We start from the raw sequence: 11,264 nt of genomic DNA on the forward strand, positions 1-11,264 counted from the left end.
GCAGCAAGTATGATATGTACCGTTTTCCGGTCTATACACGCAAATAAGAAACTCGCTCTGATTGGCTAACAATGTCATTAGAACCTCTAGCTTACTCGATTTATTCATATATCAGCAGTAAACGACCGGCAGACGACCAGATGGACAGCGAGCGAGCTCGTGGACCTCATACTTTAAGGTAATTATATAACTTCTTTTACATGTTCCGGCATTCTGGGAGCATCCAATGACAGCCACCAAAAACAATACTTCAAGAAAATTTTTCGTTGAAACTATCGGCATAATTATATAATTAAATTATTAATAACTTTAATTACCCCTACATTGTCAAGGTTCTACTCAGACATCAAGGTTTTACTTTACAGATCCACACAGTTGAAATAAACCCAATGTTCTTAGTGAATATGTTAAAACCATCCTATATTATCATATTTTCTCATTATTAATTATTAATTAATATTTTTTTTGCCTTCACAGTGTCAAGGTTCTTAGTACTGATTTTCATACCAAATGCGAAGGTTCTACTTTTATCCACAAAATCAAATAAACCCAATTATTTAAGTTACTACATTATACAACCATCCCATATTATCATATACACATATAATATTATCATATTTAATCATTATCAATCATTAACTATTATTATATTTTGCCGTACATTGTCAAGGTTCTTAAGTACTGATTTTCATACCAAACATCAAGGTTCTTACTTTACAGATCCACACAGTTGAAATAAACCCAATGTTTTAAGTGAATATGTTATAAACAAGCCTATATTATCATATTTCTCATTATTAATTATTAATTAATATTTTATTATGCCTTCACATTGTCAAGGTTCTTAAGTACTGATTTTCATACCAAAAGCGAAGGTTCTTACTTTACAGATCCACAAAATCAAATAAACCCAATGTTTTAAGGTACTACGTACATTATACAACCATCCCATATTATCACATACACATACCATATTATCATATTTAATCATTATCAATCATTAATCATTATTATATTTTGCCCCTACTTTGTCAAGGTTCTTAAGCACTGATTTTCATACCAACATCAAGGATCTTACTTTACAGATCCACAAAATCAAATAAACCCAATGTTCTAAGTTACTACATTATACAACCATCCTTTATTATCATATATACATGCCATATTATCATATCTACTCACTATCAATCATTTATTTGCCCCTACATCGTCAAGGTTCTTAAGTACTGATTTCCATACCAAACACCAAGGTTCTACTTTACAGATCCACACAGTCAAATAAACCCAATGTTCTAAGTTCCAGTTTTACAACCATCCCATATTATCATATACACATGCCATATTATCATTTTTAGTCACTATCAATCATTAATTATCATTATATTTTGCCCCTACATTGTCAAGGTTCTTAAGCACTGATTTTCATACCAAACATCAAGGTTCTTACTTAACAGATCCACACAGTTGAAATAAACCCAATGTTCTAAGTGACTATATTATAAACCATCCCATGTTATCATATTTCTCATTATTAGTTATTAATTATTAGTATGTTATCCCTTCACACTGTCAAGGTTCTTAAGCACTGATTTTCATACCTACATCAAGGTTCTTACTTAAAAGATCCACACAGTTGAAATAAACCTGATGTTCTAAGTGACTATATTATAAACCATCCCATGTTATCATATTTTCTCATTATTAGTTATTAATTATTAGTATGTTATCCCTTCACACTGTCAAGGTTCTTAAGCACTGATTTTCATACCAAACATCAAGGTTCTTACTTTACAGATCCACACAGTTGAAATAAACCCAATGTTTAAGTGAATATGTTATAAACCATCCTATATTATCATATTTTCTCATTATTAATTATTAATTAATATTTTATTATGCCTTCACATCGTCAAGGTTCTTAAGTACTGATTTTCATACCAAACGCGAAGGTTCTACTTTTCATATCCACAAAATCAAATAAACCCAATGATTTAAGTTACTACATTATACAACCATCCCATATTATCATATACACATACAATATTATCATATTTAATCATTATGAATCATAAACTATTATTATATTTTGCCGTACATTGTCAAGGTTCTTAAGTACTGATATTCATACCGAACATCAAGTTTCTTACTTTACAGATCCACACAGTTGAAATAAACCCAATGTTTTAAGTGAATATGTTATAAACAAGCCTATATTATCATATTTTCTCATTATTAATTATTAATTAATATTTTATTTTGCCTTCACATTGTCAAGGTTCTTAAAAGTACTGATTTTCATACCGAACATCAAGGTTCTTACTTTACAGATCCACAAAATCAAATAAACCGAATGTTCTAAGTTACTACATTATACAACCATCCTTTATTATCATATATACATGCCATATTATCATATCTATTCACTATCAATCGTTAATTAATTATTATTTGCCCCTACAATGTCAAGGTTCTTAAGCACTGATTTCCATACCAAACATCAAGGTTCTACTTTACAGATCCACACAGTCAAATAAACCCAATGTTCTAAGTTCCAGTTTTACAACCATCCCATATTATCATATACACATGCCATATTATCATTTTTAGTCACTATCAATCATTAATTATCATTATATTTTGCCCCTACATTGTCAAGGTTCTTAAGCACTGATTTTCATACCAAACATCAAGGTTCTTACCGGTACTTTACAGATCCACACAGTCAAATAAACCCAATGTTCTAAGTTCCAGTTTTACAACCATCCCATATTATCATATACACATGCCATATTATCATTTTTAGTCACTATCAATCATTAATTATCATTATATTTTGCCCCTACATTGTCAAGGTTCTTAAGCACTGATTATTTCCATACCAAACATCAAGGTTCTTACTTTACAGATGCACACAGTTGAAATAAACCCAATGTTCTAAGTGACTATGTTATAACCATCCCATGTTATCATATTTTCTCATTAATATTTATTTATTTATATTATATTTTGCCTTCACACTGTCAAGGTTCTTAAATACTGATTCTCATACCATACATCAAGGTTCTTACTTTACAGTCTTCCCATATAGTTCTGACACTGATTTTGCAGAAAGACACATCCATCTATCTTGCAAAGTATGAGGGTTATTGCAGAGAAAGACTTACATAATTCACACATGGTTTTTTGCAGGTGTCATATGAGCACTTTGATAAGTACAATGTTTTCCTGTAGCAAATGATCATGTGAGGCAAGATATGCTCACTATTTTCAAAACACCTGATATCACTTCCTGGTCTTTGTTCTGTGTGTTTTTTCATTGTCTGTATGGTTTTGTGACTGTCTTTGCAACTGGCCATGTAAATATTTGACCTATGAACTTTAGAATATAGATGGTAATATATACCTTTTCCATATTACAATTATCTTTTTGAATTAACATATTTTATGATTAAGGTCACATACCAATTAATTCTGATCAGACACATCTGATCAACTGAAGGTTATCTGGTTTATAATGCAATTTAATTTTTTTGTCGTTATTTAGATATTTATACAATGTTGCGTCTTGACTTGGCCAAGAAACGTCGAAAAGACAGTGACAATTGGAAAAGAATTTTGAACAGAGTGAGTATTAAGTACTGTAACAGATAAAGTCTTAGTATTGTAAATGGTATGTTTACAGTGACACTAGTTTACAAGCTCTGAAATCATTGATAATTTCCATTATTTTATGCATCTCCAACATTATTACTGCCTTTATGTCATTGCAAACATGCTCTTAGTAACTGTAGTTTATTGTGTATTTGTTTTGCTGAGTCATAATAAGAAAAAAACAGAAAAAATAAAATAATCCTACCTACCGTCCCCTATTATATATTATTGCCTGAATACATGGGTTTAGGTGCCCGAGAGCAGGTGACAATTTGCCCGACGCCAAAAGGGTAAATTGTCTCCTGCTGCGAGGGCACATCAACCTATGTATTCAGGCAATAATATTTTTATTACATGCCTCTTCAAAGTTAATGCTATATGACATTTAGTTACAAGCAGGGCATTTTCAAACAATTTTACCCTTATCAACCAGCGTCAAACAGATTTTAACGAAAGTCAAAATAGCAGTGCGCGCATGGATATTTTACATGTAGCGTTAAGCGTCTACTTTGACGTCGAAAACATCGAAAGGCTTCACTGGCCCGGGTAACCATGGAAACCGGTCAGTACATCGTTCACCGGCCCGCTAACATCCCGGATGTTCCTATTCAAAACAATGCACTGATTTGCATTCACCTCAAGGCATGTAATAACTCATATTGGAATCGCAGTCGAGATTGTAATAAAATTGTATTGATAATTAATTACTCATTGTTTTCCTCAAGGTAAAGAAGTTGGTTGACACAGGTGCTAACGCCTGTGTCATTTACCAGAAAACAGGCCATAAAGCAGGCATTTATTTTGAAGGTAGGCCATAAATTATATTAAAAGCAAGTAAGTGTAACAAAATTTTCAATAATAGTTGCATCATTCCGTAATCTTACACTGACACAGGCAGAGGTTGCCAGCATTTATCCCATGCACAAAATTGTTGGCTCAGTAATGGAATTTACGAGGTATTTGGACTATATAACTTTGTCTTGATATTGTTGGTCCACCATGTTAATTTGCAGTTATGGGACTCTGGAAGAAAACCCCAGCAATGAATTTGTGCAGTGTATAAAACTTAGACAAATGATATGGTTATTCTGTCTGTTTATCTGTGTCTGTGAGAAAACCTTGTGAATACAATCCAAAACAAACTAATTTCTTGTTTTTTTCATGTATATAGAATTGATGAAAATAGGTGGTAATCTACATTGTTAAATAACCAATTAACATATTTCTGAAATTTTTCCTGTAATTTCACGTTTTGTCTTTAACTTTTATCTTGCAATTGATTTCAACAATATCTGAAATATATTAATACTGATGGGAAACATTTAACGCATGGTTACTATTTGGTTCTTATCTGTAAATGTTTGTTAAATTGCACTTTCACATACATTTTTTGCCGAACCACTTCAACATATTACATCATTCATGTGACAAATTTTGTGTATAGTACGTTCTTATGCATGGCTACGGATTAGGTGTGTTATAAAACACATATTGACTGGCCATGCGGGCGACAGCTAGCATACGTCTTTAACCCCTCGGGCCTGTGAGTCACCCCCAAAAACAGACTGTTTCCCTCGGCCTACGGCCTCGGCAAACAGTCTGTTTTTGGGGGTGACTCACAGTCCCTCAGGGTACAGACGTATGCTGTTGCCCTCATGGCCAGTCAATATGTGTATACTGTATCAAAAGCCTTGATTCAGAAGTAATACTTTAATGGGTACTATACAAACAAAGAGCGGAAGCTATTTTGAGAGTGAATTTCATTTCTTGATTCTCTTAACAGCATCTTCATGCATGATTTTCAGTCAGTACTTGATCTATCACCAAATGTCTGGACCTTAATTGATGATTGTACCAGTAGGAAGGTCATAATACCACAGAATTTACCTGAAAAGCTCTTTGTTTTACCTGTGTGTAAGAGGTGAGTACTTATTTTGTGAAGTTCCTGTTTTTAATCTCTACATTCAATAGGGTTGTTATCTTGTTTTTTTTTGTTTTTTTTTTTATTTTATTTTATTTTCTCATCAACAGCGCCATCAGGCAGCCACTTACAGACAAGAAAATAAAAAAAAGAAGGTTAAATACGCTAAAATTTAAACAAACAAAAAAGCACTCTAAAAATCAAACAATGACAAAAACAAATTAACATGTCTTTTAAAAGTTGAATGAGATTCTTCCAAAACATCGACATCGCAAACCTTATCAATCAGATCATTAAAAAGTCATGACGTACGTCCAATCAGGCCATTTTTTGTAACATCAACTCTACAATAAGGGATGTGTAATAGAGGTCTATGTCTAGCAGAGTATCTAGGTACGCATAGACCATAAAAACAATTGTTTTTGTTCTATATGAAATTAATATTTTATTCTCTACTAAAGATATATTTATTATTTATATTTGCTAATATATATATTCTCTATTTCTACGTATTCTCAGTATCTTGACAATTGACAAGATGTTTAGGATGTTTCTCTTGGCTAGTGTTTTTCTCAACACATTCTTTTTTCTGGTGCTAAAAGTTTTACGTAACCTCTGTTGAAAGACCTGTAAAACTGGTCAGCTATAAGGGGTGTATGGACTGGTTTGAATCAGGTTTGGCATCACAGGAATGTATACAGTAACATAATTTCTGTCTGTATGTAGTTTTGTTACCACACGTACTATATCTGAAATACCGGTTTTTGGACAGTAGTGTGTCAGTGTTTAATTTACGTAGCCTGATACATTTCTGAAAATTTCATGAATGTATTAGGGACTGGTCAGTTTCTTCAGCCTGGGGGGGGGGGGCCGGTGGATTATTTTTTGCCGACGTCAAAAAACTGGTGACCCCCCTACTCCAAATTTTGAAAACAGGGTGACCCCCCCCATTCCAAATTTCTAAAACAGGGTGAACCCCCCCCCCCCCCCGGCGCGCGACATAGGTAAAACAAAAGGTGGACATAAATATATATATATATATATATATATATATATATATATATATATATATATATATATATAATATATATATATATATATATATATATATATTATATTTTACATATATGTATATATATTATATTTTACATTTTACATATATTTATATTTTAAATAGTCATTCTATGTTTTAATGAAATTGTTGACATGTCACTTCTAAGATAAGAATTTCAAAGTGTCAATCTTAAAGTTTGAATACAGTACATTTTGAATGAGCTGTATTTTGAATGAGCTGTGAATGTATTTCACACTTTCTCTGCTTAACCAGATGTCCTGAACTGTTGTACAGAAATGGATGTCAATCATTAATATCAAAGAGGAAAAGCAGTGAATCAAAAACTTTGATGGGTGTTAAGACTTGCCAACCATCCAATTAAATCTCCTGAGGAGCCATAGAGAGCTTTTTTAGCCAAATCTGATGTGTACAGTGTCTGAGAGGACCTTTTCTTGTAACATTGAAACCATAAAAGCACAAGTAATAATGACAAAAACTGCCTTTTTTAACTGTTATTTTGTTCATAATAAAGCATCTTTCTACAGAAAACCAGTGACACAAAGGAAAATAATTGCATCAATGAGAAGGAAAGATATCTTGTCATTTTTCTATTTCTAAAATAAGTCACTGTATCAAATATATATTGTGAAATATTTGTGCATGTTGCTTTCTCATACTGAATTCTCATTGAGAGAACAGAAAAGTATCAGGAATTTGTCATCCTTTTCATATGAAATGCAGATTTCATAATTGTACACTTTCACTTAGCAAACATCAAGATATCTCTGAAATATTAAAGTATGGCGCCCAAAGGGCGTGCCGAAAAATATGAAACATCCTGATATCTCCGATATATATGCCTTGTATATTAAAGTCATGCACCTGAAGGGCATGCTGAAAAATGTCTGATATATAAAAGTAATGAGCTTGAAGAGCACGCTGAAAAATATTGAACATACAGATATCTCTGATGTATGTATGCTTGATATGTTAAAGTTGGGCGTGCTGCAAAATATGACTGATTATTAAAGGTCTGGTGAAATGGTCCCGGTCGTGTGACAGAATATCTTCCAGGAGGTCAATACTATTACACTCGCAACAAAATTGCAACCTAAAAGTACGCGCAAGTGTTAATTTTTTTGATATTTCTATGCGCGGCTTTCATGGGTACATTTTGCGACACTCAGGTCACGCCCTCAGCGGGAGTCAAGGTTGGCCGTCTGTGACGTCACAGGTGTGTTCATTTACATCAAATAGCGGTCCAACGCCGCCTTATCTCTGCCCGTATCCGATAACAAAACAGGCTTCGCGCTGCCCATTCGCCACGTTCGCCAATGCGAATCGAAATCCGAAGTGGCAAAAAAAATCGATCCTAATTCGCCACAGTGGCGAAACTGATTTTTGTTTAAAAAATATCATGGTAAATAAAGAAAAAACGTGGGTTTTTTAGTCTTTTGTTTAATCTGCGCTTCTCTCTCGGCGATTCGCAAAAACTGTGTCTACTTCCGTATTATTGCGTTCTTTCCGTCGCGTCGTACGTATTTGCAATCGAGCCCAGTCTCGCGAGAGATTTGACGTCATCAAGTCTAGTGTACAGCATGCATAAATGGCTCTCGCGAGAATTGAAACTTACACACACGCAATCGAGCCCTTGTGATAAATTTGACGTCATTTTGTCCAGTGTATAGCGGGCATAGGAACGCTCGCTCGCGAGAATTGAAACTTTTGCTATACATAGCAGACATACGCATTTTAATCGAGGCAACAAGGTTCGGTGTTATAGTTGATTTACACTGATTGCGGTCTAGATGTTCTGTGTTGTGCATTTTAATCACGGTCTTAAACATTCCATGTTGTGGTCGAGTTGCATCGCGTTCCTCGTGGTCCGGTATTCCCCGTTGTTCTTCAATTTAGCCTCAGTAATTGCCGTCCCAACGACGCGTTCCGTGTTGCTGTCGATTTGTATAATGGAGGACTCTACCTCCATGATTTGTATCATGATCTCTACGTTCCGTGTTGTTGTTCGTTTTTAATGGTAGTCTCAACGTTCAGTGTTGCTGTTCATGCAGCTGATTTGCATCGTGGTTCCAACCTTCCGTGTCGTAGTTGTAGTGCATTTTAATCACGGTTCCATTTACGTTTTTTACTGTCAATTTGCATTGCGGTCACGACGTTCCGTGTTGTAGACAAGTGCATTTTAATGGCAGTCACAACGTTCAGTGTTGGTCTTCATGCAGTTGACTTGCATTGCGGTCCCAACCTTCTGTGTAGCGAGTAGCGAGGCAGGCTCAGCCGAGGGACCGTGGCCGATCGTACGAACCAGCCGAGACAAGCACATATGGTTCAAACACTCCACACTTGACGGGAACTTGAAAAAGTTTACAGTTGAGCCGTTCATGTTCTTGCCGCTGTCACAGCCACCAAAAGAACAACGTCTTCCCAAAGTGAAGGAGGACACTGTCCTGATCATGTAAGCGGAAACCCTAGAAGTTACCCCCGTGGGGAGCTTATGGAGGTGTGAAATACTTCACTTCCCGTTATGAGATACGACGTCGGGCAAACTTCGGAAAGCCGAAAAAAGTCGACTGGAGAGGCTCGGGGGCACGCCCACATTGCATTTTTCTTTTGCCATATTTCATAATCACGCGCGCTAAACGAAAAAAAGAAATGAATGCAACTGTTTTATAGACCATCAACTGTATTTTTGTGATTTTGCAACATGGGCATTTCACCAGACCTTTAAAGTACGCGCCGAAGGGCGCGCCGAAAAATACAACTGAATGATGAAATTTGTGGCTGACACTAGCATTTTAGGCAATGATGAGCCTGTGTCAAAATTCAAAAACACACTGACCCCCCCTATTGGGCATTTCAAAAACATGGTGACCCCCCCCTATCTCCAAAGGCAAAAAACAAGGTGACCCCCCCCCCCCCATGAATCCACCGGCCCCCCCCCAGGCTGAAGAAACTGACCAGTCCCTAAGTTAAGGACTAGTACAAAGAAGTTATTTTTAAAATAAAAAATGACTTAAAATTCAAACATACAATTTGCTGGATTTTAATCATGGTATTCACCCTGATGTCATTGGTGCAGTTGGTTTTTATTATGTTATTTTGTAAGGTAATAGCAGTTGATTTCCCTTGTTTACTGTAATTTTGTAGTTATTTTGGATTGATCCTACTTTAACATTACAGTGCATAGCTTGTCATACAGTATTCTACAGTATTCCACTTTGATTGCACTTAGTCTTTGCCTTATATTTGACACATATCACCAGGAATTGTGAAATGTAGAAGTGTTTAAAACTTCAATGTGATTATTTTAGTTATTAAAGATTTGTTTACATTGTTTTCAAGAAAGAGTATTTGTTATCCTCGATTATACTTGTCTGTGCATGTAAGAACATAATCAGTCCTGGTTTTTCTTTTGTCCTATTGCACCATTAATTTGGTAAATCATGTACAGTAACCTCCTGAATTCACATCCCCCGGGTCAAGGTCTGAATGACCTTGATGATGAATCCATCCTGAGAGGCCAAAATGTGGGAAAGGAGTGGAATTCCCGAGAAAATGGGAGTCAGGATGGAATCCAAAGCCCGAACACTTGAGAGAATGGGAAAAAGAGAGGAGGAGAAAGGGGATGGCGGTGGGATAGGCTGAGCTGGTATGGCATGAGCCAAGCGGATGAATGAATGAATGAATGAATGAATGAATGAATGGGAGCGATTAGACAAGGGCGAATGATGCTGTGTTGTGTGCATAAGTGGCCGATTGCCCGGGAAGGAAGATTGATAACGGTCACAGGTAGAAGAGCTGATTGGCTAAGGGAATTAAGGTGAAGATGTCGGGTAGGCAGATTAGCTAGGTGTATTCACAAAACACATCTGTGATAAAACACAGATTCCACTTTAAAATACCTTTTCTTGAATGTAACAGTGCGACAATGTCATAAATTTAACTGTAGCGCGCAAACAAATTCCTTAAGACTCAAAATTATTTGTCTGCAACTACTATGCAATAGTCGTCTACAACTGATATTCCGTAATGCGTTCCCTCTTAAATAAGACGAAGCAAGTATCCGATCTAAGTTTCACGTGGTTTATTCGAATATAGGCATGTCTTCCAGACTGAGAACAACAATTCTCTGAGGAGAATGTTGTACTACAGAGGTTGAGAACGTTTGGGAACGTTTGGGAACGATTAACTGAAAACAAATCAAAACAAAAGGATACAGGAAGTGAGAACTAAGTGGCTTTCACACTATGACACAGGAAGTAAATACTCTCTTTGACCAGGAAGTAAATACACTCTATGACACAGGAAATTAGAAACAGGAAGTAACTAACAGGAAGTAATACTCCCTCTAAGATGACTCAGGGGTCAAAGGTCATAATAGGTGGGGTGGTCACATGACCCACCTCAGTAAACGCCCTCTAACGGTGACTGAACGTTTACTTTCGTTGACAGGATCTCATTTGCATAAAAGCAGCCCTGACTTAATGAACAATACGCTGCTTTGAAACAATCACTAACTCAAAGATGCATAAGAATTCTACTTTAACTAAAAGGTCTCAAAAGGTTGTACTATAAATGTAATCAGAGTCGTTGAATGTGTCCATTATAGCATTCATTGTTCAC

General features: G+C 35.6%; 1 long non-coding RNA gene across 1 annotated transcript; it reads left to right on the forward strand.

Annotated features, from left to right (window-relative positions):
• Positions 1-8: 8 nt before the first annotated feature.
• On the forward strand, positions 9-5,572 carry LOC139145591 (uncharacterized). Its single transcript, XR_011554971.1, has 4 exons — positions 9-178; positions 3,545-3,624; positions 4,377-4,458; positions 5,435-5,572. It is a non-coding gene; the product is annotated as an uncharacterized lncRNA (long non-coding RNA).
• The last annotated feature ends 5,692 nt before the right edge of the window (positions 5,573-11,264 follow it).

The sequence above is a fragment of the Ptychodera flava genome, chromosome 12 (genome assembly GCF_041260155.1).
Source record: "Ptychodera flava strain L36383 chromosome 12, AS_Pfla_20210202, whole genome shotgun sequence".
Classification (NCBI taxonomy): domain Eukaryota; kingdom Metazoa; phylum Hemichordata; class Enteropneusta; family Ptychoderidae; genus Ptychodera; species Ptychodera flava.